Source organism: Lactuca serriola, chromosome 6 (genome assembly GCF_051521515.1).
Source record: "Lactuca serriola cultivar US96UC23 chromosome 6, Lser_US96UC23_V15, whole genome shotgun sequence".
Classification (NCBI taxonomy): Eukaryota; Viridiplantae; Streptophyta; class Magnoliopsida; order Asterales; family Asteraceae; genus Lactuca; species Lactuca serriola.
Genome location: NC_136413.1, coordinates 140,753,114 through 140,780,233, shown reverse-complemented (window position 1 = coordinate 140,780,233; position 27,120 = coordinate 140,753,114).

Sequence of the window (27,120 nt, the reverse complement as noted above, 5' to 3'; positions counted from 1 at the left end):
TATGATGTGCTTTGAGTATGTGCGGAGTAAGAGTATCCAGCAAGAATCTTTTAGAGATAACTTTGAGTAGAGGAGTAATCTAGGAGAGATACCTAGATGAGCATTGGAGGAGCCTATTGAGAGAGTAGTTAGATACCCGCGAGGGGTAAGGTTTCTTGAGTTCGGTGATACCTTTTTTAGTGTGAATAGAGCAAGTGGACTTGTAACCTAGAGTAGTTTTACGTATTGGTGGAGATTATTCGATGCCTGAATGTTGCTTGTTTTGTGTTTTGTGGAACTCTTCATGATGGGAGTCCGCTACTAAGTGAATATAACGATATTCAGGACGTAGATGGTTAGCATCATAAAGAGTTCTTCAGCAGCTGATGGCAGAGAAGTGTGAGAACCTAGGAAAAGCCTAGGGAGTGACTTTAATCAGGAGAGTATGCTGATAGAGGAGAGTATTTGCTGGGTAGCGACCAGGTGTATCGGGAGTGGTGATCGAGAAGGTTGAGCAGCTACTTAGAAAATCTGGGACAGTCCGTGTGGAAAGTATGGGTAGATGTGGCAGGTAGTATGGGCCCATACTACAAAAAGCAGAGGATCCGTACTCGAAACAGGGAGAATTCCAGAGGTTCTAAGTAGCATATTGAGAGGTGATAACATGGCTCAAGTACCATGATTTATGGCAGATTGAGAGGTGATAACATGGTTCGAGTACCATGATCCGCGGCAGATTGAGAAGTGATAACATGGTTCGAGTACCATGATTCATGGCGGTTAGTGCTTCAGAGTTTACTAGTTATCCCGTTGTGATTGATTAGACTGAGAACATATATGATAGAGTGTGGGGCTAGAAGGCCATGTCGAACGAGTTTCAATGGAGCATATCTTGAGAGGGAAATCGAGTTAGTTTCTGAGAGACTTTATTGGTGAGATACCAGATGGAGTTGCAAGACTCGGGAATGAGTAGAGATGATGCTTATTGGAGGATCGCGATCTGAGTTGATCAATCGACCGATAGATGAGACGTCACCTTCTGTGACAAGAGTTACGTTGTCTCCGTTTCCTAGGAGAAGCAAAATAGATAACGAGCTTCCAGTTTCAGAGTTTGGAGGTAAACCCCATGAGGTAGCATAGGGTTGCAACCTTTTCACCAGAGTATTTGGGCAGTATGATTGTTTTGAGGTATTTCTTATACCATGAGAGAGTCATTGTGGGACTAAGATGGAAGAGAACAAAGAGGTGCCTTATTGAGGGAGGGATACTTTTAGCAGCAGTTCCAGGTGATTAAGAGGAGTATATAGGGGTGGTGGCCTCGTTGTCTACGTTTTGTATCGACTATGAGAGTGAGGTCTCTTGCTTTTATGATGATTCCCGCGATGGGAGGCTGGTCGAGGAATCAAAGACGAGGTGTGTGATAGTGCATTATTTCCAGATTAAGAGTCAGGACTAATTCAGAACGGTTGGGGTATCCGACAGTGTGTCGGTTTGGGGCTTCGAGATGACTAGAGGCAGTCATGTTGGGAGGATTCTGAGATTTTTGTCTGAGTTACGGTATAGTTGGAGTTGATTGGTTTCCACCGGGAAAATCATTGAGTGATTATGTGGTATGTTCCAAGAGTCAAGTGTGATGTACCTGGTGAAATAGTTTGTGGAGTAAATTGTTGGTATGACAATTGGTGATGGTTCGAACCCTGAGAACTGGTTATTCTTTTGAGAGGATCACCAATTCGTTCAAGTGCGGTTAGAGAACTAGTTATGGAGATATGTGGTGCGGACACATGAGACCTGGGTTATTGGTGGATGAGGTGAGGTACAAGGTGAGATGATGTATGTGTATGTGCGTAAGAAAGGATGAGTGAATCCACTGCAGGTGGTCGTTGGTCAGATAATTTATTATGGCCAGGGATTATTCTGGTTTGCAAATGTTGAGGTTGAGGCGGTTGGGTCACTGAGTTCAGGGTGCAATAGCTGAGATTTGTGGGTATAGGTATAGATTGTGATCTATACTCCAGGAGGGGCAGCAGTTGATTTGTCATCCAATTTCAGAGTCGGTATGAGTAGTTTCGTATGGGTGGTGATCAGTAGACGATGGAGCTTCGGATTTTCGTCAACGTGTTTTCAGTAATTGACGATTCCTTCATGTTTCAGTTTGTGAGATGGGAGTATTTTCAGGTTTCGAGTTGCGTGAGAGGAAGATTAGTGGTTGAGGCAAGATATCGTGAGATGTTGTGATGGTGTACCGAGGTACCCGAGTATGATGTCCTAATTTTTGGTCATGTTGAGACTCGAGTTGTGAGATGGCGAATGGAGTACCGAGTGACTTTTGTTCCAGTGGGAACACATCATTTAATTGTCTCCAGATTGGGACTATCTAAGGGTGTATTTGTGCTGAGAAAAGTGCCTTGCCTACGAGAACTTTACATCAGGAGTGGTGATGCATAAGTTGGGTGGGTGTAAACTTGTTGAGCTGTGGAGCATGATTTGGTGAATTCAGTTTAGTGATGACTTGATGGTGAGATTATGGGGTGATAAGAGAGCAAGTGGATCCGATTGGGAGTAATCGCTTGGGATTATCAGGAAAACCCATGGAGTGAGCCCATGGTGAGTCAGTGAGCGAGAGAGTGTTGTAATACTACGGGGAGTCGTAGCATCCATGAGCCGTAGTACTCCCTAGTTAGAGAGAGAGTGTGTGTTGTGGTACTATGGGGAACCGTAGTATTTAGTGGTTAGCGAGAGAGTGTTGTGATATTGCGGGGAGCCGTAGCATTCACGATTCAGTAAGAGGGTGTCGTAAGTCTGCAGTGAGTCGTAGCATTCATGAGTAAATAAAGGAGCGTCTTTAGACTACGTTGGAACCATAGAACTCAGTAGTCGATAAGAGAGAATATTGTTCTACGGGGAGCTGTAGTATTCACTAGTCAGAGTATGACGTGGAGGAGCTCTTAGGCTTGGGTAGCCTTACTACTTGAGTCTTCGGGAACCTGGTTGCCGGACCAAGGGTGAGACTGAGGTCTCCATGACGGTCGGGAATCGTTATATCCCGGGTTGAGGAGGGATTATTGTAATCGAAAGGAATTGGAGAGAAGGTGTGTGCATAAATTCGTGAATCGCAGGTATAGGTTGAGTATCAGATTGGAAATGAGTAGTTCCAATTCTGCTGTTAAATCAGACTCTCGAGTTGAGTTTGGGATAATTTTTGTATTGAGTAGGCGAGATGAGGTTCCAGATTCGTAGATGGGTTCCATTTTGAGGGGTATTGATCTCTATCTGATGTCTTAGACCGGAGTGGGTCAATTTCGTTGGTATGGGAAGAACTGCGAGACGCATGGAACCAGTAGGTGGTAGACGACAAAGGTCGGAGGTGAGATGACTTCAGATGGGGTTGTAGTATTCGCTTGAGGTAAAGCGAACTTTGTGACTTGTGTGTCACGATGGGCTGAGATAGTTATTGTGAGAAGGAAGCTGGTAAGTCATTTTATTGGGTGTGTAGTGGGTAACCTTTGGAGGTCATTTGAGAGGAACTGGGTTGGAATGGAAATTTGAGAGGAACTGGGGCTTATGATTAAGGGTGTCAGGGGATCGTTCCAAGCTAGCTTGATCGATTTCTTGTTTCTGAGGACAAAGTTTTGAGGATCATTCCTTCAGAAGAGTTCTGATAGTTGTTCAGGCAGTGGGTCCTTAGTGGGATATGACCTTTCCGTTCCTTTTGAGTTACGACCGGGATCGATTAGAGAACCAGAATTGGTAGAGTGTTCTTAGAGTCTGTTATCCGATGAGCGATTAACATGATGATATTTTTCGAGGGTGGTCTGGCAGGGAGACAAACCACTAGATTTTTCAAGTTCTGGAGAGATAGATAGAGTACCGCAGCGGCAGAAGGGTCTGTCCTTCTTCGGGGTCGGGAGTTCCTGTTGGGTTCAGGTGTTTTTTTGGAAGAGATTTTTGTATTATATGAGGTCCTTTTGGTGGTGCTTCATGGGTTTTTGGGTTCGATCTATGTGTTGATAAGGAGCGATTTCGAGGGCGAAATCAAGTAGGAAAGAATTGTAACATCCTATTTCGGAGCGTCTGTGATTTAGGGTTCGGGGCTAAAACCCGGGCATGAGGAAGCCTCGAGGCTGCGACGAGTTGCTAGAAGCATAGGGCTTCTTATCACCTTTCCGTGGATATGAGGTTCATTGGAAACGGGGTTATATCGAGGAAATTATGGAAGTTTGAAGTTTTGGCATGATAAGTCCTTTATTTGAGAAAGGTGGCAACTGAGTACGTTGGGTGTATGTGTGTGTACACTTAGCGTACTCATGTGTGTGAATTTTAAGTGGAGCCACCTAGTACGCTGGGCATACTAGGCACAGAGTGAAAACCCTAATGAGGGGGTTGTCTCTATATAAAGAATAAGATGGCCTCATTCCTGGCCACCATCCGCAGACAATCAACCCTATCAAACCCTAAATACTCGTCCATTGAGCTTGTGTGTCCATTTGTGAGCTATTGAGTGATCTTGTGTTTCTTTCAAGTGAAGAAGGAGCCTTGAAGAAGAAGTAATGGGATTCCAGGCTTTGGATTTGAGCTTATCTGAGTTGGAAGCTTAATGTTGAGGTATAAAGCTCAAAGCTTTCTCACACTTTTGATTTGTGCATCATTTTAGTGTATATTAGGGTTTTTGTCCCAAAGTTGGAGACTTTATAAGATATTGAGCTCCATAGTTTATTATCAACTCCTTTGAGTATCTTAACTGGTGTAGAGTCATAAAAATCGAGACTTGGACGTTTGAATCAACCCATGCATAAGATATGAGCATTTTGAGATAAGAGAATGAGACTTTTGGGTGTTTGTGACTTTATCAGTCATGCAAAGGCTTAAAGTCACAGACTTTATGGAGTAAGAGCCTCTAGGGAGTCCAGATCTGTGATATGAGCTAAGGTCTTAATGGGTTAAGACCAAGAAAGTGAGAAAAGCCATACTGGACGTACGTTGAGCGTAATCCTAGTATGCCCCACGTAGTGGGTTGCTGTCCCTGATCAGATTTTGTGCATGCTTGTGTATGCAGAGTGTACCAAGGGAGGTATGCCCCGCGTAACCTCGTTGTGGGCTTTTTGGGCTAAATCTTATATTGGGCCTTAAGTGTTGGGCCTGGATCTTTAGACTTGTGTGTTAGAGATTTTGAGCAGAGAAATATTATATATATATATATATATATGTATGTATATATATATATGTCTTGGGCCCTTGTGTTGGGCTTGTCACTTGGACTTGAGAGTTGGGCCTCGGGAGTAACCATTCATTATTGGGCCTTGGTGGGCCCAATGAGTTTTAGGTTTTAGATGGGCTAGTTAGTGAACTACCTTTATACATAAAGAGTGAGGATTTGGACTTAGATCTTATTTGGGTAATTGTGGATTTTGGTCTAGTGTTAGAGGCCGGTGCAGCAGCAACATCTATAGGAGTTGTTCTACATCCGAGGTGGGTCTTCTCACTATACTTTACCTAGAGTGGTAACCTTTGTGTGATCGGAGGGTGTTATGTGCTTATATTGAGTATTGTGATATCCTGCATTATGTCTTTGTGATTTATGTTGTGTAATATTCTGAGCTTACTGAGTTAGGACCGGAGGGTCCACCCGAGTTTTGGGACCGGAGGGTCCCACTGAGACACACTAACCGGAGGGTCTTATATGAGTATAACCATGAGAGGCTAATGAGATATGTGTGGTATTTTGGGGAACTCACTAAGCTTCGTGCTTACCGTGTTATATGATATGTGTTTCAGGTTCTTCTCAGGATCACGGGGAGGCGCTGGCTTGATTGTACACACCAGAGAAAGAGTTATGTTTTGAGGATTCTGGATTATTAATCAAATAATTATGGAGTTGCGTTTTGTAAATTAAATGAATAGGATCTTTTTGAAATGTGTTATGAGAATTATGTGATTTTTAAATGAAAAGTTTGTTTGAAAATTTACAGTGTTCCAATTATACCCTTCTAACCTTTTTTGGATTTCTTTACTTTTTAAAATAAAAAAGTAAAAGAGAAAGTACACCGCTAACACTACTTGTACCCCCCCCCCCCCCCCCGGTTATAAAAAAGACATCAACTTCATCGCCTCCATTCTCGTCAAGAAGCCCTAATGGATTCAATAACTTCATCTGAGCAAATCCTATGTCCGACGTGTTCCCACACTGACGGTTGTAACTTCACATCGTCCCATGAACTCGCATTCTGCTCAGTCGCCATTCAAGTCAAAGACACTGAAATCACTTTCTCCTCTAGCGTCTCCCACGATGCTACACCCTGTTTTGTCCCAATCACCCATGGAAATAATGATGTCGTACTCTCTGAATTTGAAGAATAGAGTCAAAGATGTATTGAAAGATAAATAGATTAAGGAGTGTGATGAGTTGGTAATATTAGTTGATAGAGATGATTAGGGGACTCTGCTTCAGATCTTCACGAAGCTTGTGGGTGACAGGTATTCCCTTCTTCATCAATGCTCTTGAACTCGTCAATTTTATTGAATTCAGTATCAGCAGATTCAATAATACAGAACCCTAACTTACATATTGATCAATTCCCAAAATTTGTGATTGTTGTTTGTAAATATCTAAGCATGCTAATGATATTCATAAAGATAATTAAGAGAGTTGGGTGTATATTGAAAGATGATGAAGGAAAGGTGAAGTAGAAGGCATGGTGTGGAGGATTTTGCAAAAGGAATTTATATGAGCTCTTCAAATCGAGATAAAGAGAGAGAGAGAGAGAGAGAGAGAGAGAGAAAGATGGGGATAAAAAAATTAAACTAAAGTTGTAGATCCAAAGGTGGGATATGTATGTGTATTTGATCTCTGAAGAACATAAGTTAGGTTTTTGAAGCTTTTTGAAGCTGGACAAAAAAATTAAAGAACCTAGTTTTTTGGAGGTCGCTTTGTGTGTAATTAAATAGCAAAGTAGCAAAAAAAATTAGGTTTTTTCCTGACTTGCAGATGATAGATGAGGAAGAATAAAATGGAGGAAAGATAAAGAGGAGAAAGAGGGAATGAGAGAGAAAGATAAAGAGTCAAAGAGCGAGAATATATATATATATATATATATATATATATATATATATATATATATATATATATAGGAGTAGGATCAAATGAGAATACCAAAAAGGTTGAGAACGCGAGAACATATCTGAGCTCTTCAAATATTACGATCTAAGGCTAAAATAATTTATAAAAGTCGTGAGATGAAATTGTAAATTTCTAAAAGTCATGGTATAAGATTGTAAATTTTTAATATTCTAAAGGGTAATATGGTCATTACATGTTAACCTATTTTTGTAAGTTGTTGGAATATCTCTCGGTCCCCCCCCCCCCTCTCTCTCTCACTCACGTATCCTTCTTCCTCTCCCTATCTAAATACAAATTTCAAACCTTTAAACCCTAATTGAGTTGTCACCACCATACACCATATCGGAATTGAAATAGTTAGGTCCGGAGGAGATCTAGGGGTACGATGGGCTGGAGAAAGTTGGAGATGAAGTGAATTTATTCAAGGTAAGTTGGGATCTTCCCTGTAAAGTTGTTATGCGAGGCGTCAAAAGTTTGAAGGGTCCGCAAAGATCTCAACGACGATGGAAGAGTTCCCTGAAAGAAGTTATTGCTTATGTTGAGGTTCACAAGGCTGCTACAGCTAATAATGGTGGTAAGAAGATCTCCTGACAATCGATTATTTGCCAGAACAATTTCGTTTAATTTCTTAAGGTTTCCAACCTCTTGTGGAAGTTCTACTGAAAATTGATTTCCACCCAAATTCAAGCTAATGGATAGCGTTGAGAGTTCAAATAGTTTCCTGGGTATTTCTCCAGTAAGGTTATTTCGATCTATGCCTGACTTTATCAATCTCTTGCAGTTCCCCAAACTTGATGGCAAGCTTCCAATGAATTCATTTAAGCCTAGGTCAAGTTCAATCAATAATGAAAGATTTCCTAAAGAACCAGGAATGTTCCCTGAGAAAGAGTTATTCTTAAGATCTAGTTTCTGTAAACTTCCAAGATTGCTAAAGTTCACCTGATTAATTGTTGTAACAGCCCAAAATCCAGGTAAGCTTTATGGCCCTTCTATTTTGAAAGTTGGAAACTTTAGTCCCTTGAGTTGTATGTTGAATTGGCGAGTACGCTGGGCGTACTGGGGTGTACGTTGCGCGTACTCACGCGCTTAATTTGGACGCGGACTTGACCGAGTACGCTGGGCGTACTCAGGGGTATGCTGGGCGTAGTGAGCACATATGCAAACCCTAATTTCTGGCTTGTGCACTATAAAAGGAACATGTGGCACTTTTCCCTAGCCACCATATTCCTTGAGTGAGTCCCTTGAGATCTGAGATCCGTGCCTTAGCCTGTGTGTGTATGTTTTGAGATTGGAGCTAACATTTCAAGGTGAAGAAGGGAAGGAGGAGCCATTGTTGGTGCTAGAAGTGGAAGAACAAGTGTAGATCCGTGCTCTACAGTGGTTGGAGATCTCTTTTGAGGTAAAAAGCTCAGAGCTTTCCTTGTTCTTCTTAAGTTTTGCTTTTTGGGACCATTTTAGGGTTTTTGGGTCCAAAGTTTGAGACTTTCTGTGCAAATAGTCTCCATGAGCATGAATCTGGCCTCTTCTAGTGTGTTTGATGTTAAGGATTCATAAAAATCTAGTCTTGGTCGTGGATCTAGTGTCATGCATGAGTTATAGTCCCATTTTGGAAAGAGAAATGGTGTTTTGAGCACAAAGTGACCTCTACAGCCATGCAAAGGCATAAAGGTCTTGACTTTATGGGTTAAGTCGTATAAAAGGAGTCGGATTTGGAGTTTGGACGAAAGTCTTAACAGATTAAGGTCTGAATGAATGGGATAAGGGAACTGGGTGTTACGCTGGGCGTAATCCCAGTACGCGCGGCGTAGAGTGTCGCGTACCCCGATTCTGTGGAAGCTCCGGGTACGCCTATCGTACATGTTGGTACACGCAGCGTAACCCGGAGAGGGTTGACTTTTGTTGACTTTTAGGGTTTGGTCAACTCTAGTGTATTTGAGCCAAGCAAGGGGGGAGGGGGTAAAATGGTCTTTTACCCTTCCTAAGAGTGTTTAGAGAGTTTGGTCTAGCCTTGGGAAATTATGTTGATGACGCGTGTATATTTCATATGATTAGGCGGAGGCTAGGTCCTATTCACCAAGTTCGAGGTTTTCCGAGTTACCGAGTTACACGAGGTGAGTCTTCTCACTATACGTTACCTTGAGTGGTATTCTGAGTTGACCAGAGGGTCTTATGTGCTATGTATGAGATTATGTGTTATATTAGAGATTACATGCTATGTGTTATTTGTAAGCTGTATGATTATATAGACCGGACCGGAGGGTCCAACGATTCAGACCGGGCCAGAGGGCCTAATGAGCTATGACTAGACCGGAGGGTCCGACGAGCTGCGGGACTGGAGGGTCCTGCTAAGACATCTTGACCGGAGGGTCGGGTTTAGCCTCGAGTGGCGTATTTGTGGTATGTGGTATTTTGGGAACTCACTAAGCATTTATGCTTACAGTTGTTGTGTTTGATGTCTCAGGTACCAGCGAGGACCGTGGAAAGGCGACGGCTTGACTCATACACACCCACACCGATGGAGTTCACATTAGAGAGATCTTGGGATTTGTTTTGAAAACACTGTTGTTATGGATTTGAGATTATGATATGATATACATTTTGTGGTTTAAAAATGAAAAATTAAATTGAAAAGTTTACGTTGTTACAAGTTGGTATCAGAGCCTTAGTTTGAGGGATTCGGATGCACCTTCGGGCGTATTTGAACTCAAACCAAGGATTTGTGAAATTTTACAACCAAAACTACAAATTTTCTAAAAAGAAAAAGAAGTTTTGGATACAAGCAGAGTGGATGGTGTGTACGGTCAGCCAGCGCCCGAACGGTGAATCCCCAAAATACCCTTACATTATATGTTATGAGTTATGAGATATTATGTTATGCATGTTAGAGAGGCTAGGTACTCCTATGAGGACTAGAGTGGCCTGATTTGTGATGCCTTAGCCTAGGAGATTACTGCTGCTATGAGATACTTTGAGAGTGAGTAGGTAGCAGTGAGGAGCTCATGAGAGGTCTACTGAGGGTAGCCAGTGCATAGCGAGAGTAGAGTATTTACGACTTGGGATCCTAGGAGGAGGACTTGGGTTGTATATTGATTCGATGTGGACGATAGTATTGGGCCCGTACTATTGAAAACACTGGATTGGTGCGCAGTCCAAGTAAGAATCCTTGCGGTACCAGAAGTTGAGGATGATTGAGTTATCGAGTGTGAGTATACTCGAGAGTGTCCCTAATATTTCTTATGTCGTATTTCAGAGGTTGATCATGGTCGGGACACGCCATACCGCCGGGGGCAGTGGGGTGAGTGATGAGGAGATCCGTCGGATCATCCATGAGGAGGTGGCTGCTGCCATCAGAGCCGAGATTCCGAAGATGTTTGGGTCTATTAAGACCACACTGATCTAGACGTTTGATGAGCATTACGCTGCCTTGACTGATGTTGTTGTTGCTGCAGCCACAACAGTTGTTGCTGCTGCGAGACCCTAGGGGGGTGATTCGTTGCTGTACCGAGAGTTCAGCAACATGAAACCACCAGAGTTCGATGGTACATAGGATCCGATCGCTGCTATGAGGTGGATCTCAGACATAGAGGGGTGTTTCTATACGTGCTCGTGTCCGGTGCACTTGAGAGTGCGGTTCGCACTCAACCAGCTTCGCTTGGGGGCGAAGGACTGGTGGAAGTTTGTGACCGTGAGCTATTCGACAGTTGAGCTGACTGCAGTGACCTAGGAGAGGTTTACTGCGATGTTTCGTGACGAGTATGTTCCCCAAGTGGAGAGGGAACGTTTAGCTCAGGAGTTTCTGACCCTCAAGCAGGGGACTGAGTCGGTGACAGTGATTACGATAATGTTTCATGAGCGGGCGCTGTTTTGCCCGAAACAGGTGTCCACTGAGCAGGCTCGCATGAGCCGTTATCTGAGTATACTGAGGAGTGACATCCGTGAGTTCATGGCGAACTCGACTTATCGGACATTTTTCCGAGCTCCATGAAAATGCCCGGAAGAGGGAGATTGAGCTTGAGACACATGCGAGGGAGGAGACCGAGTCTCATAGGGGTGATCGGCGACCGGCGCAGTCGCAGCCGGCCGCCAAGCGGGCAAAGCCCGCTGCTTCGAGGACGGGTAGTTCAAGGGGCCGCACTTGTGGGAAGTGCGGCAAGAGCCATGATGGGTCGTGCAAGACTGGGGTATGCTACAAGTGTGGGAAGGAAGGACATTTCACGAGGGATTTTCCTAAGGGATTCTCGGTTTGCTTTCATTGCAACCAGACCGGCCATCTGAAGGCCGAGTGCCCCCAGCTTCAGAGGTCAGCGCAGGGATCTGCACCTGCGGTTCGAGCTACTGAGACCCGGCCAGCGAAGGCCGAAGCACCGAAGGCTAGGGGGAGAGCCTTCCAGTTGACTGCGGAGGAGGTCCTCGCAGCTCCTGACGTCGTGGCGGGTATGTAATCTTTATCTATTTATGTTGAGTTTATGATATTGTAATTGCTATATGTTATGCGTAGGTACTTTTCTTGTGAGTTCTGTACCTGCATTAGTGTTGTTCGACTCCGGTGCGAGTCGGTCTTTCATATCTGTGACTTTTAGTCGACACATTAGTATTCTGAGAGAGGCGTTGAGTCGACCTCTGTGGGTTTCCATAGCAGATGAGCGTGAGTTATGTGCTATCGAGGTGATACGTTGATGTGTGCTGGAGATCTTCGGGGTGGAGTTTCCGATTGATTTGATTCCGATTGCTATGAGGGATGTTTATGTTATAGTAGGCATGGATTGGTTGAGCCGTTTCGGGGCTGTCATAGATTGCGAGCGTCAATTGGTGACGATCTGAGATCCTAGTGGGGGAGTGCTGACAGTTTATGGCGAGGGGACTCGTGGTGGTTCGGTATTCTGTTCGACTGCCAGAGCGAGGCGGAGTTTGCAGCAGGGCTGCAAGGGGTTCGTAGCCTATGTGACGGATGTACGAGAGGCCGCTGGGAGGCCAAGTTCAGTGGATGAGGTGCCGATAGTGCGTGAGTTTCCGGACGTGTTCCCCGAGGAGTTGCCGGGTGTGCCTCCCGAGAGGCAGGTGGAGTTTCGTATCGATTTGATTCCCGGGGCTGTGCCTATCACTAAGGTGCCATATCGGCTAGCACCGCCAGAGATGCAGGAGTTATCCTCACAGCTGCAAGAGCTGTTGGGGAAAGGGTTCATCCATCCCAGTAGCTCTCCCTGGGGAGCGCCGATCCTTTTTGTCAAGAAAAAGGATGGTTCACACCGGATGTGCATTGATTACTGGGAGTTGAACAAGTTGACGGTCAAGAACCGTTATCCATTACCGAGGATCGACGATCTATTCGATCAGTTGCAGGGGGCGTCTTGGTTCTCCAAGATAGACTTGAGGTCGGGATATCACCAGATGAAAGTCCGGGATGAGGATATCCAGAATACAACGTTTAGGACTCGTTACGGGCATTACGAGTTCGTGGTGATGCCATTCGGGCTCACCAATGCACCAGCGGCGTTCATGGATCTCATGAACAGGGTGTGTAGGCCGATGTTGGATCGTTCGGTAATTGTATTCATTGATGACATCCTGGTGTATTCGAGGACCAGAGAGCAGCATGAGGAACATTTGAGGGAGCTCCTCGGAGTTCTGAGATCGGAGAGGCTTTTCGCCAAATTCTCCAATTGCGATTTTTGGTTATGGGAGGTCCAATTCTTAGGGCATCTCGTTAACCAGAATGGGATATTGGTTGACCCAGCCAAGATCGAGGCTGTGATGAGTTGGGAGGTGCCGAGGTCACCTACGGAGATCAGGAGCTTCTTAGGGCTGGCAGGCTACTATCGGAGATTTATCAGAGATTTCTCCAAGATCGCCGTGCCACTTACCAAGTTGGCCCGGAAGGGTGTTACTTTCTCATGGGGTCCAGAGCAGCAGACCTCGTTTGAGACCCTTCGTCAGAGATTGTGCGAAGCTCCCGTGCTCGCACTACCGGAAGGGATGGAGGATTTCGAGGTGTATTATGATGCATCGATATCGGGGTTGGGAGCGGTGTTGATGCAGAGAGGGCATGTGATCGCGTATGCATCGAGGCAGTTAAAGCCTCATGAGACGAGATATCCCACCCACGATCTGGAGTTGGGGGCTGTGGTGTTCGCCCTCAAGATCTAGCGTCACTATCTGTATGGTGTTCGGTGTACGATATACACGGACCAAAAGAGCTTGAAGTATTTGATGGATCAGGCCAATCTGAACATGCGGCAGAGGAGATGGCTGGATGTGGTAAACGATTATGATTGCGAGATCCTGTACCACCCAGGCAAGGCTAATGTGGTAGCCGACGCCCTGAGTCGTAGGGCAGAGGGTGCCTCGATGCGAGATATTTGTATGAGGTTGACGGTGATGACTCCGGTATTGGATACCATCAGAGGGGCCCAGGCCGAGGCAGTGAGACCGGAGAACCGTAAGAGAGAGCGAGTTATCGGGCAGGTGTCAGGGTTTGTTACCGATAGCCGAGGGCTTATGACCTTTTAGGGTCGGATTTGGGTACCGTTTGTGGGTGGGACGCGTACTATCTTGATGGAGGAGGCGCACAGATCGAAGTTTTCGATCCATCCCGGGGCCACTAAGATGTATCTGGATCTGAAGAGGGAGTATTGGTGGCCCTGTATGAAGAGGGATGTAGCGTGGTTCATTGAGAGATGCCTAACCTGTCGTAGGATTAAGGCTGAGCACCAGAAACCGCATGGTAAGTTGCAGCCACTTGAGATTCCGGAGTGGAAGTGGGAGCAGATATCCATGGATTTCATCACCAAATTGTCGAAAACGGCAAGGGGTGTCGACGCGATTTGGGTGATAATGGACCGATTGACGAAGAGCGCCCACTTTCTCGCTATTAGTGAGAGTTCTTCTGCGGAAAGATTGGCAGAGCTATATGTAAGGGAGGTGGTATCGCGGCATGGAGTACCCATCTCGATCGTGTCAGACCGAGATGTGCGTTTCACTTCCAGATTCTGGAAGAAATTTCACGAGGAGTTGGGTACGAGGCTGCATTTTAGTACCGCATACCACCCACAGACTGACGGGAAAAGTGAGCGGACGATTCAGACGCTCGAGGACATGCACCGAGCATGTGTGTTGGATTTCGGCGGGAGCTAGGACACATATTTTCCCTTGGCGGAGTTTTCCTACAACAACAGCCATCATTCGAGCACCGGTATGCCACCCTTTGAGCTGTTGTATGGGAGGAGGTGTCGTACCCCTATTTGATGGGGTGAGGTGGGGCAACGCGTGATGGGTAGTACGGAGATAGTGCTTCATACGACAGAGCAGATCCAACAGGTCAGACAGAGGTTGTTGACCGCTCAGAGTCGTCAGAAGAGTTATGCGGATATGCGACGATCTGAGCTCGAGTTCCAGGTCGGTGATTTCGTACTCCTGAAGGTATCTCCTTGGAAAGGAGTGATCCGATTCAGGAAGAGGAGCAAGCTGGGGCCCCGGTATATTGGGCCGTTTAGGGTGATCGCGAGGGTGGGCAAGGTAGCATAGCGCCTAGAGCTACCTGCGGAGTTGGACCAGATTCATGATACCTTCCATGTGTCGCAGTTGAGGAAGCGTATTGCCGATGAGTCGGCAGTGGTACCGTTGGAGGACATCCAGGTGGACGCAAGTCTGAATTATGTCGAGAAGCCGATTGCGATTTTGGATCGGAGGATCAAGGTTCTGAGGAACAAGGAAGTTCCCCTGGTTCAGGTCCAGTGGCAACATCGGAAGGGGTCCGAGCTGACCTGGGAGCCGGAGTCGGAGATGCAGGAGCAGCATCCGGAGTTGTTCCAAGCATGAGACTTCGAGGGCGAAGTCTGGTTCTAGTGGGGGAGAATTTTAACAGCCCAAAATCCAGGTAAGCTTTATGGCCCTTCTATTTTGAAAGTTGGCAAGTTTAGTCCCTTGAGTTGTATGTTGAATTGGCGAGTACGTTGGGCGTACTAGGGTGTACGCCGCGAGTACTCACACGCTTAATTTGGACGCGGACTTGACCGAGTACGATGGGCGTACTCAGGGGTATGCTGGGCGTAGTGAGCACAGATGCAAACCCTAATTTCTGGCTTGTGCACTATAAAAGGAACATGTGGCCCTTTGCCCTAGCCACCATATTCCTTGAGTGAGTCCCTTGAGAGTTGAGATCCGTGCCTTAGCTTGTGTGTGTATGTTTTGAGCTTGGAGCTAACTTTTCAAGGTGAAGAATGGAAGGAGGAGCCATTGTTGGTGCTAGAAGTGGAAGAACAAGTGTAGATTCGTTCTCTACAGTGGTTGGAGATCTCTTTTGAGGTAAAAAGCTCAGAGCTTTCCTTGTTCTTCTTAAGTTTTGCTTTTTGGGACCATTTTAGGGTTTTTAGGTCCACAGTTTGAGACTTTGTGTGCAAATAGTCTCCATGAGCATGAATCTGGCCTCTTCTAGTGTGTTTGATGTTAAGGATTCATAAAAATCCAGTCCTGGTCGTGGATCTAGTGTCATGCATGAGTTATAGTCCCATTTTGGAAAGAGAAATGGTGTTTTGAGCACAAAGTGACCTCTACAGCCATGCAAAGGCATAAAGGTCTTGACTTTATGGGTTAAGTCGTATAAAAGGAGTCGGATTTGGAGTTTGGACGAAAGTCTTAACAGATTAAGGTCTGAATGAATGGGATAAGGGAACTGGGTGTTACGCTGGGCGTAATCCCAGTACGCGCGGCGTAGAGTGTCGCGTACCCCGATTCTATGGAAGCTCCGGGTACGCCCATCGTACATGTTGGTACACGCAGCGTAACCCGGAGAGGGTTGACTTTTGTTGACTTTTAGGGTTTGGTCAACTCTAGTGTATTTGAGCCAAGCAAAGGGGGAGGGGGTAAAATGGTCTTTTACCCTTCCTAAGAGTGTTTAGAGAGTTTGGTCTAGCCTTGGGAAATTATGTTGATGACGCGTGTATATTTCATATGATTAGGCGGAGGCTAGGTCCTATTCACCAAGTTCGAGGTTTTCCGAGTTACCGAGTTACCGAGTTACGCGAGGTGAGTCTTCTCACTATACGTTACCTTGAGTGGTATTCTGAGTTGACCAGAGGGTCTTATGTGCTATGTATGAGATTATGTGTTATATTAGAGATTACATGCTATGTGTTATTTGTAAGCTGTATGATTATATAGACCGGACCAGAGGGTCCAACGATTCAGACCGGGCCAGAGGGCCCAATGAGCTATGACTGGACTGGAGGGTCCGACGAGCTGCGGGACTGGAGGGTCCCGCTGAGACATCTTGACCGGAGGGTCGGGTTTAGCCTCGAGTGGCGTATTTGTGGTATGTGGTATTTTGGGAACTCACTAAGCATTTATGCTTACAGTTGTTGTGTTTGATGTCTCAGGTACCAGCGAGGACCGTGGAAAGGCGACGGCTTGACTCGTACACACCCACACCGATGGAGTTCACATTAGAGAGATCTTGGGATTTGTTTTGAAAACACTGTTGTTATGGATTTGAGATTATGATATGATATACATTTTGTGGTTTAAAAATGAAAAATTAAATTGAAAATTTTACGTTGTTACAATTGTGCCTTTGAGTTTGTTATTAGACAAGTCTAGAGAAGTTAGGCCGGAAAGATTACCAATCGATGAAGGAAGGCCACCAGAAAAAGCATTTGAAGCAAGGCTTAGAAAACTTAGTGTATTCGACAAGTTTCCTAGAGAATATGGCAAAAAACCTTCCACCGAGTCCACATTTACCAAGGGAAAGAATTTCAAGGGATGTAAGATTCCCGATGAACCTTGGAATCCCACCTGAGAAATTGTTGACCGGAAGGATGTTTGACTAGTAGTATTTATTTATGAATAGCACGTGTATTCATTTATGATAGAATGTGTATTAATTTATAAATAACAGTGTAGTCATTTGTGAATTGCAATGTAGTCGTGTGTAAATGATTGTATTTATTTATGAATATTAGTGTATTCATGTGAATGGGTGTATTTATTTATGATTAGAGGTATTCATTTTATGAAAAATTGATAATTTTTACACTTTTTTATTTTCAATTTATGAAAAATGCATTGAATTATTTGTAATTTGATGTGTTTTCATTTATGATTGGAAGTGTACTGATTTGAGATTTGATTTCTATTCATTTTTTTAAAAAAAACAAAAACGTAAAATAGTATAAATAATATTTTTTTTTTTAGATTTTCTTTTCAGATTTAAAATAAAATGAAATATTAATTGTTTTAGGTGATTTTTTTGAAACGGTCATAAATAATTTTTGGGAAAAATCATAAAAAAAATAAAATATTTATATATATTTTATTAACTAAAAGGAAATATTAATTTTGTTAGGTAATTAAAATCATTATCCCTAACTTTTAGGAAATCATTAATTAATATTTATATAAATTTACTAATATACCCTTATAAAATGATTGGTCCAGAACTAGGTGTTCTCATTTGATCATCTCCATATATATATATATATATATATATATATATATATATATATATATATATATATATATATATATATATATATATATATATATATAGAGAGAGAGAGAGAGAGAGAGAGAGAGAGAGATATGAATGTGTGTGAGTATGGTGGGGTAGGTGGTGGCTTATATTCTTTATTTATTTTTTCTTTTTTAAAAAAAAAATAAAAACAGACTTAAAATAAATATAAAAAAAGAAAAAATGAAGTTAAAAGGGTGTAACTGTCTTTTCAAGTTTTTCTGGACCAAAATCACGAAAAATTCTTAATTTTAGACATTCAATGCAAATTAAAAAGTCTTTGGACCCAGTTCACAATTTTTTAAATAGCACAAGGACCTAATTTACAGTTTTGTCTTAAAATAATAATAACGGTAAGGTTAAGGTGAAATTTTGTTAATGGGTATTTAATTATGGGTTAACCGCATAAAGTTAATACGACTAACAGAAAGGATGAAATATGTAATAAACTAAAGTATAAAGGACCATCCGAATAAAAAAAATTAGGTACTAAATATACGAATTACCCCAATGAAAAGACGTGCATTTCAATTAACTGCAATGGAAGCTAAAGAAACGCATGAACCCTTAAACGATCTCGAGTGGCTAAAAATACGTTTAGTCCCATAAAAATAAAAGATAGAGTTTGCTGTATTTTGCAAAGGTAATGACGTTTAATAAAGCCCAGATATAAATGGCCCAACATCTTAAATTTGTATAAGCCCAGATGAAACAAATGACCTAAGTGGACTCTTAGACAAGTCACGAGTATAAGCTTCTAAATTAGATGTTTATGCTCTATTAAAAAATCAACTATTTAGATAGATACAGAGGGTTTTTTCTACTTCCTTTTTGATAAAATGTTTACATCTTGACAGGTTGCTATACAAAGGTATTACATGACTATGATATCGTAACAAGAAAATAAAATATAAGTGCATAGGAAGAATTTCACTACAGGATTTGATAAGGATGGTTTAAAATTAAGTTAACCAAGTAAAAGGAATTACAACATTTGATCTCTTTCATTTTCTTCACAATGATTTAAGTGAAAAGTATCACTTTAACATGTCACTTTGACACAGGAAAACTATGTACCTTCGACAAATTAATCAACCCATGAAAAAAATCGTAAAAAGTACAAAACACATTGCGAATAAAGAGTTTCCAACTACATTCTACCCTTTTGGACTTTATTAAATATGATAGGTCACCAAACTCTTTGTATCTTTGATCAAACGAACTCTTAAGTGCATGCTAACATGACTAAGTGTGTTAAGTCAAAATATTCTAAATGTCTCTTAGTTATTCAACAAGCTTTGATCTTTCTTGGCTCAGTTAGGGAGGAGGGAGTCGTTCCCACTGAACCCACTGTCACATCAGCTTTTCTGTTTGATTTTTTTTCATCTTTCCAAACCCACAACACACAAAAATCCTATCTTTTTCAACCCACTCAATTAAAAAAATACTAAACAACTAAGGTACAAGTCTTAAAACATATGGTACAAGAGAAAATGAGTGAGAGAAAGTAGAGAGAGAGGATGAAGTGGGTTCGTGAAACCAATTAAACAACCCGTCAAAAAGGGAGTGGTACCGGCGGTAACTCTATTGCTAATTAAGATTTTACCTAGATTATTTTGTATATTTTTTTTAATTGAGTGTGTTGAGAAAGATTGGATTTTCATGTGTTGTGGGTTCCAAAAGATGAAGAAAAATCAAAGAGAAAAACTGATGTGGTAGTGGGTTCAGTGGGTTCAGTGGGTTCGGTGGGTTCAATGGGAACGACTCTCTCCTCCCTTAGGACTAAGAACACAAACATGGTCGAAGCTTACTAAGGTCATGTATTTGAATATTTCATACGGGTTACATTGATTAATTATCGGAAATATGACAAAAAGAAAAACTAAAGATATAATCTTGAAGATATGGTTTTAAAAACTTTCAAAAATAAATAATTTATTATACAAGAAAGAATTTCCCTTTTTTTGCTTTCATTGTCTTGATCACGCATACAATAAAATTTAAAATTTATGGTCAACAAATATGAAGATTTCACCTTTTATTTAAGGATTTCACATATCTACGTAAACAAAAGATCTCCTTTTTTTCTTGCATTATCTTGATGAAGGTTTGTGATTGGATTAGAGGATTTTGAAGAGATTTTAGAGGATTAATTAAGTAATTATGAGTAGCAAATACCAAAAAAGTAGTATAGAAAGAAGAGGAATGAAAATGAAAAGAAAAGATCTTGAAGGGTACAAAAGTCAAGATTCTCAAACCAAGTAATCAAGATTTGAGCTTAGCATTACCCTTTAGGATGGGGACCCTTCAACGGAGAAGAAGATTGTTTTATATATAACACAAAATTCTTCCCATATCTATCATGCCCAATAATGCTTGTTCCCTAACCCTTTTAGGTTTCCTACTCACATCCCCAAACATTCTTTTCACACTCACAAAATGATGTTTTTCTATTTGTATTTCTTTTAATTTTCCCTGTTAATGAATATTAAGAATAACGTATAACAAATTTAAAATACAATAACTTATTCAAGTTTAGAGACGTGACTGTGTAAAATGTTCTTAAATCAAACTGTAAATGATTTAGCTAGTTCTGTATAACTGTATATGACTGAACTTTTCAGTTTCCACAAAACTACAAAAGCTGAAAAGTGAAATTTGCACTGAACAGAAAGCATAATATATATGTAAAAGTTAGGAGATGAAAACATAAGAACAAGATGAAAAAGACAATTAAATATGTTGACAAATAAGATCTTCTAATACGCACCTAATCTTTAAAGTTATGATGTCTTTCTATATATATATATATATATATATATATATATATATATATATATATATATATATATATATATATATATATATATATATATATATATAGTGAGGTTCAATAGAAAACCATAATTAACCAAGGAACCAATCTTTTTTTCAACTTTTAGAACTTATTTTTTATAAAAAAAAAAACTAAAAATACAGAAATTCATAACTTTTTAGGGAAAACTGCAATAAAGTCCCTACATATTGGCTTCATAATCGATGTAGTCCTTATATATTTTTTTTATTCAATTAAGTCCCAAATACCGGTAATCATATTCAGTTTAACCCTTTGACCCGGTCAACAGGTCATCCAACTTTCAAAAATTACATTTTTGGCCCAGATTTCAAAATTTATTACAAATTTGGTTCAAAATTTACACTTTTGGCCCAAATTTTAATTTTTTTTACAAATTTGGTCCAAAATTTACCCTTTTTGCCCAAATTTTAGAATTTTATTATGAATTCATCTTAACTTTGGTTTTTTTTTTACAAATTTTTTTCTCAAAAATTTGTTTCTAATATGTTTTTTCTTTATAAACTCATATCTATACAAAAAAAACATATTTTCACATAAAGATCTTATTTTTTCTATATAAAAAAAAATTTAAAAGGTTTTTTGTATATAAAATATCTAGTTATAAAAATAGGTTTGGACTATTTGTGTGATATATCTTAAAAAATCAATTAAGAAACTAAAAATAACCCTAAATTATAAAACCAGGTTTGGATTATTTGTTTTTTAATCACATTTATATGAAAGTTTAAACTAGTTACATTATATATGAAAGTTTAAAATATATATAATATAATAATATTATATTTTATTCATAAGAATTTTTTTAAGAAAAAAGTTAAAATCCTAACTTTGATATATTTTTTTATAACTTTTTAATAAATATATAATCTAAATAAAACATATACATTCATGGCACGTGTCCGATTTAGATTGTGATTTTTTATTGCCAATCAACCTTTCTTATTTTAACATAACTCATGTGTAAATTCTTTAGACCTTTAGTTAAATATTCTATTGTGTTATTGATAGTTATAATATTTTATATATTTATGTTGTTATTGTATTTTTGGTCATTTCTAACTCCCCTAAATACATGTTTTTCGATAATAAATTGCAACCGATATTTCATATAACAGACATTAAATAAGAAACGAAATACAAGATTATAAATAATCCAAATAAGAAAAGGTTGATTGGCAATAAAAAATCACAACCTAGATCGAACACATGCCATGAATGGATATGTTTTATTTAGATAACATATTTATTAAAAAGTTATAAAAAAAATATATCAAGGTTATGATTTTAACTTTTTTTCTTAAAAAAATTCTTACGAATAAAATATAATATTATTATATTATATATATTTTAAACTTTCATATAAAATGTAACTAGTTTAAACTTTCATATAAATGTGATTAAAGAACAAATAATCCAAACCTGTTTTTATAATTTAGGGTTACTTTTAGTTTCTTAATTGATTTTTTAAGATATATCACACAAATAGTCTAAACTTATTTTTATAACTAGATATTTTATATATACATAAAACCTTTAAAAAAAGTTTTTATATAGAAAAAATAAGATTTTTATGTGAAAATATGTTTTTTTTTTGTATAAATATTAGTTTATAAAGAAAAAACATATTAGAAACAAATTTTTGAGAAAAAAAAGTTGTAAAAAAGACTAAATTTAGGATGAATTCATAATAAAATTCTAAAATTTGGGCAAAAAGGGTAAATTTTGGACCAAATTTGTAAAAAAATTTAAAATCTAGGCCAAAAGTGTAAATTTTGGACCAACTTTGTAATAAATTTTGAAATCTGGGCTAAAAATGTAATTTTTGAAAGTTGGATGACCTGTTGACCGGGTCAAAGGGTTAAATTGAATACGATTACCGGTATTTGGGATTTAATTGAATAAAAAAAATATATAAGGATTAAATCGATTATGAGGCCAATATGTAGGGATTTTATTGCAGTTTTTCCTAACTTTTTATCATTTTTCCAATGATATAAAATTCGATTTTTTTTACATCAAATTTACAATGTGAATCTTCGAAAATTCACAACGTGAATCCGGATTCACACGGTGAATCCGAAAAATATTTTTCACATTCACAATGTTAATATATGAATTTAGATATTTTTATATTTTTTTCGATAAATAATAAGCTCTAAAAATTGAAAAAATATTTCGTTCCTTGAAGAACCCATAATTATGGTTCTCTATTGAACTTTTCCCTATATATATATATATATATATATACATACATACTAGTTGTTTACCCGCGCTAAACGATGGGAGCGGAACTGCGGATAACTATTTCGGCAATTATTTCTATTTAGGAACGTGTATGATCGGACATCCAACTTTGACACAAAGGTAATGAAAAGAAAAGACGTTAATACTAAAATATAATTTGTTTTTAAAAGATCGTAACTTGAAAAACTAACATCAGATAGATTATTTTGAGTTTAAAACAGAAATATAATGTTGTCTCAATTAAAAATAGTTAATTGGTTGTACGAAAATAAATTTTGTTTTTTATTTGAAGATGAACATTTTAATTTGTGATCAAAATTCATTTTGAATTTTCAGTTATGTCAACCTAAAACAACATATATTTATTTTTGTACGACAAACATCTTACAATGTCTCCTTTTATAATTTAGAATATAGGCCTAAGGTATGGTTCAAATAAGTTATTATTATAGTTACGCCAGATGTTGATATTCGTAAGGCATGTTTAGATACATTTGGGGAACACGCGGTTCATTGTAGAGAGCTCCCTGGTTTCAAGTATAGACATGATGTGGTTCGAGATGTTCTCTTTGATGCTTGTCAGCGTGCTGGTATTTCTGTAAAGAAAGAAGCGTCAGTGAACTTTTTGACGGACCTGCAGGATGGCAGGTCCGCACTTAGACCGGCTGACATTTTGGTCTTTGGATGGATAGGAGGGAAGCATGCGTGCGTGAATCTTACTGGTGTCTCTCCTCTCGTTGGTTTGGGGAGCGGAGGTTTCGCAGTTGGGCATGCCGCTTTGAAAGTCGCTGCGTGCAAAGTGGTAAAGCACGAGAATGCATGTAGAGAAAATCAACATGTGTTTGTTCCTTTTGCATTCGATACATTTGGTTTTCTCGCACCAGAGGCGGTGGAGCTCCTTAATAAAGTCCAACGGGTCATGCATTCTAATGTCATATCTCCTAGATCCACAAATGTTGTTTTCAAAAGAATTGGTTTTGCCATCCAGAAAGGGCTAGCGGCGCAGCTTGTTGCCAGTTTGCCTTCAATCGATATGTATTGAACTTTCGTATATGATATTAAATTATACTCTTATTTTTCCAAAAAGATAAACAACACTAAACTTTCATCTACATTTATATATTTGATATAATGAACTAAAATCTATTATTAATCAATAAATGATAAAACAATACATGGTTATTTTAGGTGCATCAATCGTTATTTATAAGAATTTTTTGTTTTATCCTGCACCATAACCAAAATATAAATTGTAAGTTTTGCGTTTTTCCATTAAATGACGGTAAACAAAAATGATATTTTAATAATAAGTTTTCAATTTATCTTATTAAATATCAAGTAATTTAAAAAAAAAAAAAAAAACTATATTATTTCATTTTATTAGGAGTTTTATTGATTTTTATACATTATGTGTTTTTGTGTAATGTCAAAACTACATTTTTTTGAATGTTTTTGTCTAATGTCAAAATGGACATTTTTTTAGTTATTATTAGTTTTAACCTTGTTTCAAATTTCCTACATTTGTGTTTTTCATAAACGTCTCGTATTTTAAAGTATTTTCCTACTAAAAATTGGGGATTTTATAGTTTAACAAAAGAATAATTAAAATAATATTAAATGAAAAACATTAAAAGATAGAGAAATGTTCAAAGCTATATTACACAGATAAATGAAAATTTCTTGAAAACATAAATTGATCACAGAGCTTCAAGACTTTAGCAAAATTATAGATAGTTTTATCTTTAGCGTTTAATTTACTAAATTACATCATATGTTAACATTCTTTATCAAGAAAACATCAAGTTGTTACGTGCATTTCATGTACCCATTTTGTAGCTTTATTTCATAAAAGTATATTGCATATAGGCTTAAACTCATGCATTTTGCATGTTTTTCGGGATTTTTCATGAGGCAATTTCATTCAAATATTTTTGTGATATTTCAGGGACTTTTTGAGGTAGGATATTGTCGGAGGAGATAAATAAAAGTTATGGACAAAATTTCAGGACTTGCGGAGCACCGAGGAGCAAGATATCAAAGAAATGAAGATTTTGGCTTTATAGAGATTTACACGATCGTGTAAATGCAAGCCTTGCGTTTACGCGGGCCGTGTAGACGTAGATTTCTGCGCAGTATATTTTTACGTTTACGCGGGCCGTGTAAATGACAGTGTTAATTTACGCTGGCCGTGTAAACGTAAACGTGAGTTTTAAAGCAGTTTTTCACCATTCTTAAAAGGGGGAACCAACTTTTTACTTAGGGGGGTCGGCTTTTGGAATGGAGAAGGCGAATTTCTTGAGGATTTTGAAGTTGATTAACACTTGGGAACATTTGATTTCATTTTGTAAGAACTTTAATTTCATTTTCTAGATTTGTGATCTTGTTCTAGTCATGAGTGGCTAGAACCTTAGATTCTCCAACTTTATGTTTTCTTTCAATTTTCTATCTAGTGAATTTGATTTTGTTTCAATCGAATGTTTGATTCTAATTGTGATTCTTATTGGCCATTTGAATTAGGGTTATATCATTCAAGTTATCTGATTGCAAAATCCGTAATTGTTTTGTAAATTGGACTAGGTAACAAGAACCAACCTGATTTCTATTGAATGAATTTAGTGTAAATCTTATTCACACATTCTTATGCTCCCAAGCTTATGAGGAGTATTGAGTGTTGTTGGGAACACTTACATAAAGTTTAATGCAATCTTTCAACCTAATTCTAAGAGCTTGTTTAGATTAGATTGGTAAGGTTAGGATTAAACAAAGAGCTTATTTTGGTTAATCAATGTGGTGAATGGGAGGTGCTAGATCTTGTTAGCATTTCCATGTACCAATTTAGATAGAATTGAACAAATATCATTTCATCTTTTGAATCACATTGCTAATTTGTCTTGCATGGAGTTGGAGTCCTTACAAATCTTGAATCTACTTCATTAAATCAATCATTTACTTATTGCTTTATTCTATAGTTTAATCATTGCTTATAAATTCCCCCTATTTTGTGACCATTTTTGTACCTGATGCAAAAAGGTATAAAAACTTGTCCCGTGTCTCTGTGGATCGATCCTACTTACCTTGTACTACATTATTAGTGCATTGTAGTAGTGTTTAAGGAGTCATTTGTACCCTTTATTTGCTGGGTTTGACACGCTCAACAAATTGGCGTCGTTGTCGGGGACACGATGTTACTAATTATTTATGCCAAGCATTTTGTGAGCAGGTGCTTTCAAAAAAAAGAAAAAAAAAATCAGGTAGAAGATAAGTTTTCAATTGAAGGAAGTGGCGAGAAGGTTAATGTGTTGTAAAGGCCCACCTACTTAGAACAAAGCACATTCAGGGGCCAAGTCGAGCTAACGACTTAAAACAAGGGCAGCTAACCGGGAGGCAACCCCGGGTTATTTTTGTCCTTTCTTTTAAAACTTTTTAGTCTTTGGTAAATTTCAATTTTTTTTATGTCCCAAATGGTTTTAACTTATTTTTTATGCCTAGAAAATGAATCTCCGGCTCCAAAAATACTTCACGGATAGCTTGGGGAGGATGAAGAGGAGGTTCACACCATAATTGTGAGGCTCCAAAAACGATTCGGTAAATTCTTTCCATATCTTTAATCGTTCATATTTTACTTAAAATTCAATTGGTGTGCTTTTGTGACTGTTTTGGACCCATTCCCAACCCAGCTACCATCCTCCACCATCCGGTTATGCCTCTCTCCAAGCATCGAGGACGATGCTTATTTTAAGCTTGGAGAGGGGCATCCATCCATGCATAAATCTCGTTGCATGTAGTTTTGTACATATTGCATAATGTTTTTTTCTTTTTTATTTTTCTGCATATAAAATTTTTCAAAAACCAAAAAGATTTTCTTTCTATTCTATTTTTTATTATTTTTGAATTTTGCATCTAAATTTTTGCATTACATTCATTTAAAAAAATTGATACAATCCCAAGCAGCCGAATCTTCTCAAAACAGTTGAGCTGGTAAGTGAATTGTATGCCTTGAGATTAGACTTGCTCATTTTGTTGAAAATCTCAAGCAAGTTAATCACACATGAACACACCTCCCGAAGCTACTTATGCAAAACAGAAAGTGAGAAGATTGTCAACATTGGAGCATAACAGCATGTATGAGTTAATTCTTTGGAACATATGACCGGTCTTATGAGTAGTAATGCTCAATTGAACTTAAAATGCCAAATTCAAAAGTTCATAAAAAGAATACAAAATTTCAATGTACCGAGCCTTCCAGCACTCTAAAAAGTCATTTCTACTCATTCCCTTTTATATACCGTGCTTGGGGAGATAGCTTCCAACTATACCTACGGGTCTTTGCATGTTGACCTTTAGTCCCCCAAAAAATGTCTAGAAGTCCCTCTCGATAATAGACCGTGAGATGTCCCACAATAGAAAAGTCAAGGACGAAAA